We start from the raw sequence: 11,465 nt of genomic DNA, 5'->3' as shown, positions 1-11,465 counted from the left end.
CGGGAGGGTCTCCCTCGCGGCTCGCCTGGCCCTGGCCCCCGTGCGGTAAATAACCGGGTGCCCCTTGCCATCGAATCCCGTAAAACACTGTCACCTTCACTGCTGGCTTTGGTAAATGGTGTTTGCTGTTCATCACTATTTCACTGCTGCTCTCTTACGAGTGAAGCTCATCCCTCCGCCGGGGACGGGGTGGTGCCGGGGGAGCAGCCGGACAGCCGGGGGGGCTGCTCTCCTTGGGGGAGCCTGGGGGTCCGAGCAGCCGGGGTGATGGAGCTGCCTCCCCAGGGGCGCCGCGTCCTCTTCCCTCTCCCCCGCCTGCCCCGCGCTGGGCCTGGCTCTCCAGCCTGGTTTCCTTCACCCCCAGCCCGACCACCGCCACCCCCACCCCGGGGGCCCTGGGCAGCCCCCTTGGGGCGCTGTGGGGCAGGGATGGCGTGGGGCTGGTCGCAAGCGGTGCGGGGCTCCGCTCCCAGCAGGGAGAGCCGCCGGGGGAAGCCGCACAAGCCAAGCCAGACCTTTTCCAGCAAGCCGGCGCCAACAGAGCTGCTCTCTGCCGTCGTGACGCTCCCGCAATCGGCCCCGGCTGCTCTCTTCAAGGGCGCAAGTGCCCCGAAGGGCAGAGGGAACGGCCGGGACCTCTCCCAGCGGGGACGGCTTCAGGGCAGACGTGGGCATTTTTGGCTCGAGGAGCTCAGGCACCCCGGGTTTTCCCCCCTGCAGACGCACACAGCTCTCAGGGGAGACAAAGAGCGGCACAGAGAGCGACTGATTGGCTTCTGCATAACAAGGAGACCAGCCCTTCGATGGCGTGAGCCACCGCTGGGAGGACATGGGACCGGCAAGGTCTCCATCGGGAGGCGCAGCACGGATCGACGGGTCTCTCTGGGTGGCAGAAGGAACTGCCCGTAACGACCAGCAACTCCACCGGCCGCGCCGAGCAACGGCGGCACCGAACGCCTTGGACTCGCCGCCTGCGCTGAGTTCCCGGGACGTCGGCGTTATCCCGGCAAACCCGCGGGTGCTCCGTAAGGCCGGCGCGTTCCTCTGTAAGCTCGTCCTCTGTTCCCTGCCACAGGAATTCCAGCCACCGCGCTGCGCTGCCCAAGGGCCGTTCGCCCCCTAACCCACCCAGCGGCCCACGGCTGAAAGTAAAACAGCGCTCGATTGGAGTCCGTGGCCCCTGGGGTCGGGGGGGTGGTTTGTGTTTGTAGGAGACGCGGGGTGGGAGTCAAAGGCCGGTGGGAAAAATCTGGACGGGGCTTTGGAAGTCAGCTGGGAGGTTTGCCCAAGTTTCAGCGAAACTGAGGTGTCGCTGGTCGCGTCCCCATGACGGGACAGGCTCCTGTCCCGGCTCGGAAGAAACCCTGTCTGGGGTCATCTGCCCGAGAAGAGGGAAACGAGGGTGCGCTGAGAAGTCAGACACGAGAACCGTCAACGGCTCAGGGCCCTCGTTGACATTAGATGGCATTTCCGAGGGTTAGGGATAAGGTCGTGTCTTCACGAGACACTAACTCTAAATAAGGGATCTCTTGTGGCTCGGTCGCAAAAAGATTGAAGGCGCCTGACTGGAATATTTGCTTTGGAAATGCCCAAAGAGCAGGCAGCCACCTGGCAGATTCTCATTTTGACAGCTTCTGCTTTCTGCGTTATCTGTTGGACAGACAAGTCACCCGGCGCGGAATCATGCACCGCATTTAAACACGCTGGGGTGCTTTTTGCGTTCCGGGCCTGTTTTGAAAAGAATCGACGAATTGTAGGTGCTGCCACCATTGAGGAATATGGGATTAGGAGCGGCTGATGAGAGAAACACAAACCAGCGGGCGGCACTGGATGCCCCTTGACATTCACGGTGGTGTTCGGGGAAGTCCCCTAGGCTGGCTCAGTGGTGGGGACGACGACGCGCTCGGGTGGTTGCGATCGTGAGCCGCGCATTGAAAAAGGTAAATGTCAGCAGTTGGCCGGTTTGACCAAGGGCTGGACAAGAGCCTCCTCAAGGTCGCTCTGAAGGGTGGCTGATCCTACCTGCGCTGTCCCCCCACCGCCTCCTCAGGGGGAGCGCAAGGCCTGTGGCTTCGACAGTTCGTGTCCCAGACAAAACCCCACCGACACTTCCGAGCGCCCCAAAGTGCCAACACAAACCGGCTTTTAACAAACCCAACAAAAAGGGGCGCAGGGCACAGATCTGGAGGTGACTCCCGTTGAGCGCGAAGAAGTGTCCCGTCAAGGAAAGGTCTTGCCAATCCCCAAACGAGTGGACCACCGTTGAGGGCAGCACCCAGAGGGAACCTCCCGTGGGGCCAAGAGCTCGTCTGTACCTTTCTCTCTTTTTCCTACAGTCCCTTCTGGGAGGCAGGGGGAGTTTTACCACATTTATTTTCCAAATAAATTTTTATCAGGGTTGCTCTCCTCAGGCTCTGACCCGCAGTGAGGCGTCCCGCTGTTTTACAGAGGGAAAGGGGAGGGAAAGTGCATGTACCGCGTCTTCTTTGGTGGGAACGCTTGGTTCGGTGCTCATCGTGCACACTCGGATGGCGCTGGAGCCTGAGCCACGACCCCAGCTCTCCCCTCGGCTGGCTGGAGATGGATCTTCCCCGGGGATGGAGGCGGGAGCGAGTCTGTCTGGGGTCAACGCCTGGCACATCAACCCCATGGGAGTGTGAAGCTCTGGTGGACTCTGGTGCAATGTTTGCCTTTTTCCAGTCACTGGGGACTTCACCTGACTGCCATGGCTTTTCAAATATCATGGAGAGTGGCTTGGCAACTCCACCAGCCAGTTCCCTCAGGACTCTGGGAGGCATCTTGTCAGCCCCCATGGACTTCTGCATGCTCAGGTTCCTCAGGTGGTCACAAACCTCATCTTTTGCCACAGTCGGGGGGACTTTTTTCCTCCAGTCCCTGCCTTGAAGTTAATCCACTCAAAAGGTGTGGGAAGCGAGGTTGCCAGGGAAGATTGAGGCAAAACTGTTGTTGAGTACCTCAGCCTTCTCCTCGTCCATTCTTACCAGTTTGCCAGTCTTGCTCATCAGGAGGGGTACGCTTTCTTTGAGCTTCTTTTTCTGGCTGACGTATCTATAGAAGCCCTTCTTACTATTTTTTGCCTCCCTTGCCAAGTTCATCTTGAGCTGCACCTTGGCCTTCCTGACCCCATCCCTACACACCTGGGCAACATCCCCATGCTCTTCCCAGGATACCTCTCCCTGCTTCCACTGCCTGTGCATTTCCTTCTTGCCCTTTAGTTTGACCAGCAGGTCTCTACTCAGCCATCACATTGCTCAAGGCTTTATCCACGGGGATTATCTCCACCCCAGCCATCCCCAATGCACTGAATCTCCCCTTCCATGTCATTCCTGGTCGCATCTCTGTCTCCTTCCCTGTCCATTGCAGACCAACCATCTGCAATATAAATGTGGGCACCAGATGAACTCCTCCTGGGGCCTTTGACAAGCACTTAGACCTCAAAGAGCAGAGAGGTGCCTCTAGGAGGTCCTCCTCTTCCCGAGATAAGCTTCCTCAACTGGTGTCTTTAGGACGCCTGAGTGGTAAATGGAGAAACATGGTCATCCCCTGAGAGCTTCTTAACGTTTCAGTTAGTGGTTAGGCAGTGATTGGTGGTGGGTAGGGATGCCAGAGAGGGCAGAGGAAACTCCGAGACAAACAAGTCTTATGAGGAGTGTCTGAGGGATCTGGGATTGTTTAGTCTGGAGAAAAGGAGGCTGAGGGAGACCTTATCACTCTCTACAGCCACCTGAAAGGAGATGTAGAGAGGTGGGGGTGGGTCTCTTCTCCCAAGTAACAGGCAATAGGAAAAGAGGAAACAGCCTCGAGTTGCACCAGGGGAGGTTTAGACTGGATATTAGGAAAAAAGTTTACTCTGAAAGGGTTATTAAGCATTGGACGAGGCTGCCCAGGGAAGTGCAACCATCCCTGGAGGTATTTCAAAGACGGGTAGACGCAGTGCTTAGAGATATGCTTTAGTGATGGTTTTTGTCAGAGTTAGGTTGGTGGTTGGACTCGATGATCTGAAAGGTCTCTTCCAACTTAGGCAATGCTATGATTCTATGCACCCCAGAATGCAGGTTGCCCTCTTGGCTGCCAGGGCACTCTCCTGACTCACATTAACCCAGCTGCCAACCAGCGTCCCCAGATCCCTTTCTGTGGGGCTGCTTTCCAGCCACTCCTCTTCCAGCCTATACTTGTGGCCACCATTATTTCATCCCAGGTGTAGAATGCAGCGGTTGTTCTTGTTAAACATGCTGAGAGTTGCCTTCTCTGGGTCACGGACACAGGTGCTAAACTGAACAGGGCCCAGGAGCCAGCATCCCTGTGCTGCCCCACAATGCCCCAGTATGTCCCAGTACGTACCCTCAGTAAGTCCATGCTGACTGCATTTGAAGACAATTTTTTCTTTTTGGTGCCCAGAAATATCACCCAAGAGGACTCTAACTGGTGGCACGCTCCTCACCAATGTGAGCTTGTACAGCCAGTGAGTTGTTCCCTGAGTTGCATTTTTGGCCTCGTTCAAAGCTGGGTGCAACACTTGCTTGTCCTCTCTCACAAGAGACCTCTGCTAACCCAATGACTTTTCAAAAGGGATATTCCAAAGAAATGTCAATCTTCCCCTGTAACTTCATTACCACTATTTTGCCTGTAATCCTACGTACATAATTTCTCTAATCTTTCATACATTTTCACCTGTCCAAATACAATGACCATTTCTAAAGTCATCTTTCCAGGTGCAGACTGTCTAGACAGGGGCCTTTTCTATTATACTCCCGTTTTCTCCTTCCCTTACTCTTTCTTCATTCAGGTTCCTGTCACCCATCCAGCTGCTGCTTTGAGCTTCACATGGTTAAAAGTTTCCCCGTCTTTCAGTAGTCTAATTATCTCCTGTAGCCAACTCTTTAACTGTGTTTATATCAACCTTTCTGTACCTACCTATCTAAAGCATGTCTTATAAGATTACCCCTTGCAGAAAAGCAACCTCATTAGAGGCAGCATGGACTTAGCATATGGCCGCAGAGGGTGTTTTATTGTTTATCAAACATGATCCGACATGATCAGGCTTTACTTTTCTTTGCTTGCAAAGAGGAGAAACCCTTCTGTGCCTGGGCGCAGCCAGGTCTCTAAGGAGCTCAGGTGGGAGCTGGTGCAATGGAGCTGTAACATCCAGCTGCAGAGACCAGTGGAGAAGTTTGATGGAAGGACACCGATGTAAATCCCAACTGGGCAATGACAGAGATGGTGGGGTTGGGGTGGGGGCGGTGAGGAGTAGCGTTGTCCATACAGTGTCAGACCTCAAGGGACTGCTTTTCCTAGCCAGCCAGACCTCCTGAGGAGACCCTCTGGATCAATATCAGTTGCAGAAGATTTCTATCACCTCTTCTCTAGACTGAAAAGTAAAGTAAAACAAAACTGCCATAGCCAAGGGGACAAAGACCTTGGTGCTGTTGGGCTTTGTAGCCTTGCCAGAGCCCTGGGCCACCTCCACTGCAGGCTGTCCATCACTACCCCATGCCTGCGCCTCTTTCCTTGCAGGCCGCAGACACCCATCGTGCTTTCCCACATCGCTCTCACCCCGGCATTTCTATACCTGTGCTGATGTCTCTCCACTCTCACCGGCTGTTCCTTGAAACACAAAGCCACGGGCTAATACAGACTCCCTCTGGGTGACCTCTTGCACCACAGTGCAACCATTTGACTGAGATTTCTTTTTCCTCACATGCAGTCCGACCCTTCCAAGCTGCGCTTTGTTGAGGTTTCCTTCTCTTCCCACTACCAAGAAAAGCTCCATGATCTCCGAAGCCACCCTTCAAGCAGGTGCAGGCTACTGCTAGAGAGCCCTGGGCCTCCACTTCAAAAGGTACAGAAGCCCAGCTCCCTCAGCTTCTCCACACAGGCCCCAAGCCCCATCCTGGCCAGTGTCCTTTGGAGCTTCTCCAGTTCCTCCTCCTTCCTTCAGAACAGAGAGCCCCACACACAGACACACTAGGCCAGATGTGGCCACACCAGTGCTGCGTCAAGGGGGATTATAATCATAGAATCTTCATGGTTGGAAGGGACCTCTGAGATCATCGAGTCCAACCATACACACACGAAAAAAAGCCCTACAATCTCCACACTAGCGCATGCCCTGAAGTGCCACATCTAGACATTTCTTAAACACCTCTAGGGATGGTGACTCAACCACCTCCCCGGGCAGGCTGTTCCAGTGCCCGACCACTCTTGCAGTAAAGTCATTCTTCCTAATATCTAACCTAAACCTCCCCTGCCGCAACTTCAGGCCATTTCCTCTGGTCCTGTCATTATTCACCTGGGAGAAGAGGCCAACCCCCACCTCTCTGCACCCTCCTTTCAGGGAGTTGTAGAGGGCAATGAGGTCTCCCCTCAGCCTCCTCTTCTCCAAGCTAAACATGCCCAGCTCCCACAGCCTCTCCTCATATGCCCTGGTCTCCAGACCCCTCACCTTCTGTTGCGTGAAAAGGGGCAAAGCGGTTTTAGCAGAAGATAAACCCCCTTGCGTTCTAACACTCCTCACTGAGGTGGGAGGCTAGGTGCGGCTAGGTTTAAATTCTGAGTGATGCCCAATTCAGCACTATCAGTCCAATCGCGTTTAATATGTATTAAACTATTACGATTTGGATACACTAATAGTGGACTGCACCTTCAGTCTAGTCGTGCTCATGAACTAACACGGCCACTCTCGAGTCTTTGGTCGCGTTCAGTGAGAAACCAAAATGACTAGCTACTTAAAAAAGTGCAGTTTATTTAAACAACAGATATATAGGTTCTTAGGATTGCCGGTGATAAATACACTGTCTGCAAAGCACGTGCAAATGAAAGTATTGTTACATATACAAAACGCGCGACACAGTTATAAACGATACAGCCTGGCTTTAAATGTAGGAAAAGAGAGTCTCTAGAGAAATTTCTAAGTTTCCCGAGGAAGCACTCGGTATAATCTAAGTCTTACCCAAAGGCGTCCCTATGGGGGGGAAGAGAGGCTCAGCCCATCGACTGATCCCAGAAGTCAGTGATGTAATTCTTTGTGATGGTGTCTTCCCTGGGTATCCCCCCTTTCTTGGGCTATTTTTATACTATTTGTTATCTTCAAGGTGGAGTTTGAGTGACTTTAGTCATACATACTTTTATCATGATTGGTGTAAATTTCTCTCGCTTCACAATTAAAGGTATAGTTTACGAGAAATTCAGGGCGCAGACTCAAGAAGGAGTGGTCACACCTTGAAGGCGGGTAGCCTTCGGGATGGAGGTGTGTTTTGGTATTATAATGACATTATAATGAGCAAAGTTCGCACAAAGGACAGCATTTCATCAAAATTTGACAAAAAGTTGGCTCTGAGCATCTAGCGGGCAGCTAATTGGCAGCTTATCTGTTTCATGGTATCATCCCATTCCTGTATCCGCTATACATCATAAGGTAAAGCCACGGAATAATTGCATCCCGTCCCGTACCTCATGTAGCTTATCAGGGAACCACAGATGTTGTGTCCTTCATGCCAGCTGCAGCTATTTTCTACCTCAGAAGCCTCTTGATTTTATACTTTTCCTTAATGTGTGAACAATGCTGTACTTTTGTATTTTTTAGCCAATTTAGTATTTATTCCACACCAGCCTGGTCGCTCTCCTCTGGACACGCTCCAGCACCTCAATGTCCCTCTTGTACAGAGGGGCCCAGAACTGAACACAGCACTCGAGGTGGGGCCTCACCAGTGCCCAGTACAGAGGCACCATCACTTCCCTGCTCCTGCTGGCCACGCTATTCCTGGTAGAAGCCAGAATGCTGTTGGCCCTCTTGGCCACCTGGGCACACTGCTGGCTCATGTTAAGCTGGCCGTCCACCAGCACCCCCAGGTCCTTTTCTGCCGGGCAGCTTTCCAGCCACTCTGCCCCAAGCCTGTAGCGTTGCTGTGGGTTGTTGTGACCGAAATGCAGGACCCGGCACTTGGCCTTATTAAACCTCATACAGTTGGCCTTGGCCCATCGATCCAGCCTGTCCAGGTCCCTCTGGAGAGCCTTCCTACCCTCAAGCAGATCAACACCCCCACCCAACTTGGTGTCATCTGCAAACTTACTGAGGGTGCACTCAATCCCCTCATCCACATCATTGATAAAGACATTAAACAAAGCCGGCCCCAAAACTGAGCCCTGAGGGACACCACTGGTGACCGGCCGCCAAGAGGATTTCACCCCATTAATCCCAACTCTCTGGGCACGGCCAGCCAGACAGTTTTTAACCCAGCAAAGAGTACACTCGTCTATGCCATGGATCGCCAGCTTCTCCAGGAGAATGCTGTGGGGGACGGTGTCAAAGGCCTTGCCAAAGTCCAGATAGACAACGTCCACAGCCTTCCCCGCATCCAGAAGGCGGGTGACATGGTCATAGAAAGAGATCAGGTTGGTTAAGCAGCACCTCCCTTTCCTAAAGCCATGCTGGCTGGCCCCGATCCCTTGGCTGCCCTGCGCTTGCCGTGAGAGCTCACTCGAGATGATCCTCTCCATGATCTTTCCTGGTACCGAGGTCAGGCTGACAGGCCTGTAGTTCCCCGGATCCTCCTTCCGACCCTTCTTGTAGATGGGCGTCACATTAGCCACCCTCCAGGCATCTGGTACCTGCCCTGTTGACCAGGATTGTTGATAAATGATGGAGAGAGGCTTGGTGAGCTCTCCCGCCAGCTCCCTGAGTACTCTTGGGTGAATCCCATCCGGCCCCATAGACTTATGTGCGTCTGGGTGCAGAAGCAGCTCATTGGCTACTTCCTCCTGGGTTATGGGTGGGTTGTTCTGCTCTCCATCCTTATCTCCCAGCTCAGGAGGCTGAACACCCTGGGGATAGCTGGTGGACATGGCCAATTCCATACCCGGATGCAGCAGCCGGGCTTGTCTGGGGCACGGGCAGGGCCCTGCTGCCCTCCAGGCAACCCCAGGCCTTCTCCGGCCCTCTCAGGAGCATGAGCTGGGCCAAGCGGTCCCCACCAAGAGCCCCAGGGCCTCTCCCGGGCCTCGCAGGGCCCCACGGAAGGCCCAGTGGGGCCTTCTGCTGCTGAGCAGAGCGGCAGTTCCTCCCCCAGGCACGCTCGGGGCGCCGGGAGGGGTGGAGAGTGGCCCCACCAGTGGTGGCAGCCCCACAAGAAGGCCAGAGGCACTGGAAGCAGAGCAACTGGCAGCACAGGCAAACCCAGAGGTAAACCCCTCTGGGCTGCTCAAGTATGGCAAGATATTGCTGACCCGCTGGGGAAACTAGTGGTGAAAGTACATCACGTAGGTGCCCACACACCCATGAGTCGAGCCACCGAAGAACATCGAAATAATCAGCAAACCCACCTAGAACCGGAAAAAGAGACCTTGAAAGCTCAGCGTGAGGACGTGTTTTCTTGCCTGTAATCTCACAGGGGCAGCGAATGTGTCACGCGCACAGCGGGCAGCGTCTTCACTAGAGCAAGAAGCGACCACTGACACCCACCTCCAGTGACACTGCCAGAGCTCTGCCATGCAAAACACACAACAGAAACGTGCCCCGTGCATTCGACAGCAACAGTTAACGTGTGCTTAGGGAAGCACGAGAGCGGTCAGACAGGGCGCGCGCATCGGGTTGTGCCCACGGATCAGGCCTACCTGTCCCAGTCCTTTCATGTGATTCGTAGCACTTGAGAATTTCCTCATAATCACCTAAAGCCATTCTGAGAGCAACGGGGACCTGGCAATTCTTCTCAGCCCCTGCGAGGAGAAACTGCAGGCGGCCTTTGGGCTTCTCCACGCTGAGCAGACTCTGGAACGGAAAACGCATTTACTGCAGCCCAGCGCGGGCCGGGGCGGGGGGCGACCTGCGCTGATGACCAAGCGCTACACCCCCAGCGGGAAATTCACCAGACGGGGCAGCCCGAGCGCCCGCAGGCCCCGGGCACAGGCGGCTACCGTCTGACGGGGGCTCCTGGCTAACGCTTGCCAGCGAGAGCGGGCGACTGCGCTGCCGAAGAGGCAAGCACGCCCGACCCGGCGGTATCCTCCGCGGGGCAACGAACGAGACCCAAGGAGACGCCGCCGCGGCCGCCTCCTTTCGCGAGCCCGCCCGCGCGGCCCGGCGAAAGGCGCCCAGCCCCCCCAGAGTCCTGCCGCCAGCAGACCCGCCGGGAGCCGCTAACGGGCTGCGGGGCAGCGGGGCCCGGAGGCTACACTCACCGGCTCGGCAGCCGCCTCCCGGGGCGGCCGCTGCCGTTCAAATCTCTTGCCGCGGCGCCCGCTTCCGGGTAGGACGCCCGAGAGGCCAATCACCGCGCGGCGCTGGGCCGGAACAGGCGGAGACGCGCGGTGCATGACGGGAGGAAGGTCGAGGAGGAGCTGGGCGTGCGGGCGTCGCCATGGCGGGAGGGTCTCCGCCGCCCAGGCACCCGGTCCCGACAGGTGACGGGGAACAGCGCCCGCTCCCCCCGGGAATGCTGCCGCTCCCTACCGCCGGTGCGGGCTGGCGTGGGAGCCGCGCCGCCGGGCCTGCCGCCGCGCACAAGATGGCGCCCGGCCTACGGCCCCGGGGAGACTACGGCTCCCAGAACGCTCCGCGGGCCCGCCGTTCCCTGAGGGGAGGCCCTTCCCGCCGCCAGGCCCGGCCCCGCCCGCTCCGCTCACGGCACCGCCCGGCGCCGGCCCCGAGCAGAAAGACGGGGGTTGCGCTGTTAGGTCCGGGCGGGGGCTGACGGTCTGCCTTGGCTGCGGGCGGCCATTCCCCTGCCAGGCCTTTGACCTCCCTGCGTACAGGCGTGTCGGCCTAAAGCCACGAGCAGAACAGGAAGAAGCAAAAAATGAAAAGACGACGGGTGGAACATCTTACTTCTGTAAAATGGTTGTCCTTTGGAGTCCTCCCGGACACATTGCATCTTTCCTGAAGAAAGACCTACATTTCTAAGAGAAAGTTTCAGTTCTCTCCTGAATAACAAAGGCGAAGAAGGCTGTTTCGGGGACAGAGAGAATGGGGCCGTTCTTTTAGGGCGAGGCAAATGGTATCTCTTCTCGATGGGGCAGAGCCAGCGCTACCCATGCCAGAGCACTCAGTGCGACACCTTTTCCCTCCCTCTCTCCCTCAGCTACTTGGCCGTGGGGCTGGCGGGAGGCTTGGGATGAACCAGCCCATCAGCCGCGGCGGGGGATGGCACGGCCTCCCGCCCATCAGGCTGCGGGGAGCCACCACCTCTCTGCAGGGAGTAGTCCAAGGCTTTAGCCCAGCGTCAGCACAGCAGCTCTGGCCATTCTGGCCACCGGCGAGCTCTGGTTGCCGGCAGAGCTCACGGTCCCTGCAGCCAGGGCGCTCAGTGTGACGCTTTTTCCCTCCCTCTCTCCCTCAGCTACTTGGGAGCCCCTTCTTCCCGTCTGAGATGAACGACTTTGTCCTTGCCATCTTGAAAAACATGGCAGACCCAAGGGTCTCTGACACCCTGCTGGTTGGCAGGGTGCTGGAG

The sequence above is a fragment of the Larus michahellis genome, chromosome 24 (assembly GCF_964199755.1).
Source record: "Larus michahellis chromosome 24, bLarMic1.1, whole genome shotgun sequence".
Lineage (NCBI taxonomy): Eukaryota > Metazoa > Chordata > Aves > Charadriiformes > Laridae > Larus > Larus michahellis.
Note: the sequence above shows the minus strand (reverse complement) of the source record.